Source organism: Psammomys obesus, unplaced genomic scaffold (assembly GCF_907164565.1).
Source record: "Psammomys obesus unplaced genomic scaffold, mPsaObe1.curated_primary_1811, whole genome shotgun sequence".
NCBI lineage: Eukaryota > Metazoa > Chordata > Mammalia > Rodentia > Muridae > Psammomys > Psammomys obesus.
The window spans coordinates 179,383-185,519 of record NW_026596155.1 but is presented as its reverse complement, the minus strand read 5'-3'; the positions used below and the strand labels follow the sequence as shown (position 1 = coordinate 185,519).

General features: G+C 40.3%; 1 protein-coding gene across 5 annotated transcripts in view; it reads left to right on the top strand.

Annotated features, from left to right (window-relative positions):
• The window catches only part of LOC129667094 (THO complex subunit 2-like), a 21,856-nt gene that overhangs the window by 446 nt on the left and 15,273 nt on the right, over positions 1-6,137 (top strand). The gene's annotated exons all lie outside the window — the stretch shown is intronic.

The following is a 6,137-nucleotide window of genomic DNA, read 5'->3' as shown; positions in this document are numbered from 1 at the left end:
GGTGGCTCCTGCTGGCTCCCCTGGGTACACAGGATGCCCACCTGAGCGGCAGGACAGTGACGGTCGAAGAGTTAAACTGTCCCAGGTGCAGTAGCCTCGGGAACGGGAGGGAAAGCACGCCTGGGAACGGTTCCAGTGTTCCTCGCCGTCATGTGATAGGTGCTTGTCTGCAGTGTTCCGGAGCTGTGGAAACGCTGGCCACGGCGTGGGGGTACGATTGGTGTAGATTAAGCGGAAGACGGAGTACCAGGATCGTAGTGTGTACTGCGGTCCCTGGGTTTGCCTGCTTCGCGTACTCTCAGAAGTTTAGCACCTGTAGGAGATATTTTCAGTAATCACGTCTATAAACAAAATGAGACTATTATCAGTTGTGTTAAATCCACACTGGGCATTATTACTTTGTTGTTGTTACTTTTTTTTTGGGGGGGGGGGTTGGTTTGGTTTGGTTTTTCGAGACGGCGTTTCTCTGTAATCTCAGCTGCCCTAGACACACTTTGTAGACCAGGCTGGCCTTGAACTCAGAGACCACCTGCCTCTCTGCCTCTCCAGTGCTGGGATTACAGGCGTGCCGGGCGTTGTTGTTAATTCTTTACCCTATGCAAGAAACTTAGCCAAGGGGCTTGGACAAGAACTTTATAGTACTGAAACTACTATTGCGTATGCTTTTAACAAACTTTAACGTATGTCTCCATGTTATACCCAAACAGTTGGCAGAAGTTATTCTTTTGGATTCCTTCAAAAGACATCATAATTGTAAAGACTCATACAAGTATGAATTAGGATAGTTTTTTTTTTTTTTTTCATACTTATTTTGATACCAGCAAGCTCTATAGTTTGAAATTAGGGACATAGAGCAGTGTTTCTCAGTTTATGGGTCGCAACCCCTTGCGACATCCCATCCACCCTTTCTCAGAAGTCCCCTAAGACCATCAAAAAACATATATATTTACTTTACAATTCATAAGAGTAGCAGAATTACTTATGATGTAGTGACAAAAATAAGTTTATGATTGGAGTCACCACAGCATGAGGAACTGTTAAAGGTTGCAGCATTAGGAAGGTTGAGAACCACTGACACAGAGGTACAATTAAGAGACAGCACATAACAAAATAGAGACCAGGATAATGAGCTGAATGAGACATTCTGGTATTATGAAAATATACCAGGTTGGGTGTGGTGGCACACCTCTTTAATCCCAGCGCCCAGGAGGCAGCATCGGGCAGATGGCTGTGAATTTGAGGCCGGCCTGGTGTACCCAATGAGTCTAGGACAGCCAAGGATATACAGAGAAACCCTATATCAAATGAATGAATGAATGAATGAATGAATGAATGAATGACTAAATAAATAAATAATAGAAAAAAAAACAAAAAAAGAAAAAGAAACATGTTTGCTGAGTTTAATTACTACCGCTGCCGGCAGGAGAGGCATGGGGGAAGGGGAACTGCATATACAGGTGTAAAATGTTAAAACATATACCAGACCAGCTGAGTGGGAATCCAGGAAAATGAAAATGTTAGTTTGACTAACAGTATAGGGGTTCCCTTCTTCATCCCTTTTCTTTCCTCTCACTCACAATAGGTCTAAAACAATAGTATTAAAACAAGGTTCTGTGCAAAGTTTGCACAGAACCTTGTTTTAATTTCAAACTATAGAACATTGTTGCTATTTTGAACAGAATACTCCATTTGATACCATAAAACATAACCATTAGGTAAACTTCTGGTCCCTTGGACAATGAAATCATTAGAAAAGTACCAGGGTTAGGCACAAGATAACTGTTGTATACAATCTAGCTAATTGCCCTTAAGATTTTTTTTTCCCCTCTTTAATTTTATGTATTTGGGTGTTACCTTGTATGTATGTATGTATGTATGTATGTATGTATGTATGTATGTAAATCACCACATACATGCCAAGTGCTCTTGGAGGCCAGATGAGAGTGTCAGATCTCCTGGAACTGGAGTTACAGGTGGCCATGAGTCTCCATGGAAATCAGATAAGGTCCTCTGCAAGAGCCACAAGTGCTCTGAGCTGTTGATCCAAGTCTCCACTCCCTCCCCAGTCACTGTTAGTAAAGTGACTCTCCTCTGTTGTATGGATTGGGGAGATGGATAGGGTTATGGTTAGGAAAGGTTAGCAGTAGAATTTGAGTATCTTACCAGTTATGTTTTTGCAGTAGGTACTGTCTCAAATTTGGGGTTTTCAGCTTAATACAAAGTTTGCCAGGCATAAGCACTGCCTTGTTTTTCCATCCTAACACCTTCCAGCCAGATGGCTTTGAGAACAGAGTTAACATAGCAATTTCCTTTTGCTCTGACAATTTCAGTGTTTCTTCTATGTTCCCCTAGTTTGCTTGTTAGTTTGTTTTCCTGAAAACAACCTATAGCATAGTTAAATTTTAATTGCCTCTCATTGTCAGAATGAGCCTGTCCCTCTTGACTAGGCTGATCTTTTCTACCTTGGAGGACATAGAGCAGTGTTAACAGTGTCAGTGTCCAAATTCTCATAGGACTCTTGAGTCACAAAGAGGAGGTTTTGTTTTACTTGTTCTTTTTTTTTCTTTTAAGACAATAGAAAAATATTATATATTATGTAATATATATTTTATATTAATATAAAATTTTTATATTTATAGCATAGTATTATACAATTACATTGTATATTATAATTACGTTATGTAATATGTAATTATATATTTTTTATTTTTTACAGAACAAAGTAGTAGAGAAGGAACTGTTCTCAAATGAGCTTTACCTGGAGTCTGTTCTCGAGCTCAATTTTATCTGTCTCTAGGGCAGTAGGTTTTCAACCTGTGGGTTGCTTTAGGAGTCCAATGACCCTTTCACAGGGCTTGCTAAGAAAACACAGGTATTTACAGTGTGGTTCATAACAGCAGGAAAATGACAGCTATGAAGTAGCAACAGACATAATTTTATGGTTAGGAGTCACTACAACATAAGAAATTAAGGAACCAAGAATATTTGAATATGTATTTAGCCATTAATATTTTAGTATTTCAACTTAGAGCTAATTATACTTTTTATTTTCCCCTCAGATAAAGCAGTTCTTTTAGCATCATAGCTTTTTTCCCCCCTAGTTAAGGTTCCTTTGTGTAGCCTTGGCTGTATGGAGAAACTTTGTAGACCAGGCTGTCCTCGAACTCACACAGATCCACCTCCAGCTGCCTCTGCTTCCTGAGTGCTGGGATCACAGGCATGCACTACTTACTACTCCAGTGAGCACCATGGCTTTTAAATGTTTGTTCCTGTTTTGTCCCATTCCCATCCCTCCTCTTTTTTCTTGTTTTCAAGTTAATATTTTGATATTTACATTCCAGCTAGGTCTACCTGGAATAGCAAACTCCAGTTGACCTTAAATAAAAATTATCTTAATATAAGAAAAGAGTCCACAGAAGCAAAGGAAAAGCCTACTAATTGTAGTTTAAGTGATATCTTAGATATGTTCATGAGAAAACATTTAATTGACAATACTGGTCAAACAGAATACTAAATTAGATGGTGGAAACAGAAAATAAGTTACCAGGGTAAAGGTATCTATTATAAGAACATAAACTGAATGAGATCAAAACTTGCATGGAAAGTGGGTTGTCTTTGGGAACTGCTACAAAGCTACACTCAGGAACTCCCTGGGCAGTTTACCTTAGAAGCCTCCCCTTCCTTTTCACTTGCCAAGTTAGCATGCAAACTCCTAACACCTCTGGCTGTTCAGAGGCCCCTTCATCGGCATATGTGCAGGATAATCCTGTCTACTCATCAGCCTCTCTACTACAAGCTTATTTGCAGCTCCCCACCCACTGACCTAAGTTGGACAAGAGAAAGGTTTTGTATGTTAGTGAGGTACATGGAGGGACTGAACAGCTTCTCTAGGACCCCTGAGACGAGGTTGTATGAACACAGTGAAATGAAAGCCCCGGTGGCTCATCATAAAGGTAGACAGGCTGACTAAGCTCTAGGATGTAGTTCTGCTAGGGCCTGAAGAACAGAGCAAAGGAGTTGAGTATGGAAAGCCATTCATCATACTAGTGAAGCCAGGAAGTGGCAGGTAGGAAGCAGCAAATGGAATGTCTTGGAGGCTGGAGCAGCTGAGACAGGAAGTTTGAGGTCACTGGGTAGGACACACGTTTAGCACTGGAATTGCATAGTATGGCAGACTCCCATTGAACATGTTATGGAAATGGAAAGAACTGTATTTATTTTCACTATGAAATAACAGGTTACTACTAAGTATATTAAAGCAGCAGCAGCAGCAGCTACCGTTTTCCATGTTTGTGATCGAGACTTGACGTTAGTATAGTGTTCTATGTAGGTTGCCAGAGGCCAAATCAGTGTCAGACCCAGTGAAGAATCTTACCTGAGCGCACTTCCAGCAGAGCCCATTTGTAGGACTCAAGTTCCCTTTGATGTTAGGACTCAAGTCCCAGGACCTGTGGTGATGGTCTACCAGCCCTGCTGCCCCCAGCTCTTCAGCTTCCAGCATTTCTTCGCAAGGGATCCCCCATCAGCTTCAAAACAGATTAAGACCTTCTGAAACATGGAATTTCTCATACTTCTGTTTTTGCCTTTATGTGATTAAATCAGGCCGACTGTTACAATCTCACCTTTGTAAAGAAAGCTGAATGATTTCAACATTAGTTGTAATATAAAATCCTTCTGATTAGTCTGTTAGGTTTGATGAAACAAGCAGAGGATGGACTATCACCTTGGAGGTTGGGGAAGAGGCCTGGTGGTGAATGCCTGTGGGCTACAAATATTTGGGAAGCTGAGGAGGGTCCTGCAAGTTCAACACCAGCCAGGGACTCTAGACTTTACTTGAAAACTAACAAAACAGAGGGGCTGAAAGAGAAGCACAGCTCTAAAATGCTGCCTACAGATAAATTGAACATATCAGAGCACAGAAAGTTGGGTTCCGAGTTGGTACTGAAAATAAACACTGCCCAGGCTGTAGGTGTTACTCAGCAGTGAAGGCCCAGAGGTCAGGCCCTGTGGTCATGCACACATACAAGTACACTCACAGGAAACCCGGTTCAGAAAAGATCCATGTAGAGTCCTCTTATTTTCTCCCTTATTATCACTGGTCTGTGGAATTGAGCATTTCCTTTTTTTGTTATGGCCTCCAGGATACAACTGTATTCAGTGCAAACTCCCCTCAGTCCATCCATCCCATTCCCATATGTTCCCTCAAGCAGCGTTCCATTGTGAGTTGCATTTATAATCCACTCATCATAGGTAAGCTCATTTCAGATGCTTCATGGATATATAATTGTAATAAGTTAAGAGGTAGACTTTGCATATGTATATTTTTAATAGACTTCAATGCCCAAAAGAAACTGTTTCATAATTCCTGGCATCTGGAAAAAATATGCCCAGTAAATGTTGGGAACTATAAGCCATGTGTTTGTCTAAAAGATAAGCTTTTATGTTTTTTTTTTTTTTCTACTAAGGAAAAATGGAGCAATGCTGAAAGTAAATATTTGTTAAATATATTGAATATGTAATTTTGCATATATGTAGTGTGTGAATATACACACAAATGTATAACTGAATATTTGAAACAATTTTAAAATTAAGTAGTTATCAGGGCTGAGGAGATGGTTTATTGGTTAATAGCACTGGCTATTCTTCCAGAGGACTTGGGTTCATTTCCTGATACCCACATGGTAGCTCACAACCATTTGTAACTCCATTTCCTGGGTGTTTCCTCTGCAGGCACTGTACACCATGACACACAGATATACATGTAGCCGAAACACCCATACACATAGAATACCTTTTAAAAATTAATTTCAGTTTTAAGTAGGAGAGTGACATGACTCAAAAAGTTTTAAGAGGATAATGGTTGTGGTGGCACACACAGGTAAGATTTGCTGAAGGTGGCAGAGGCAGGAGGATCAAGAATTGGGAGCCAGCCTGGGCTACCCCTTTGCTGAGCAGTGGTGGTACACACCTTTAATCTCAGCATTTGGGAAACAGAATCAGGCAGATCTCTGAAGTTGAGGCCAGGCTGGTCTACAGAGTGAGTTCCGGAACATTACACAGAGAAACCCTGTCTGAAAAAACCAAAACCAAAATAATAATAATAATAATAATAATAATAATAATAATAATAATAATAA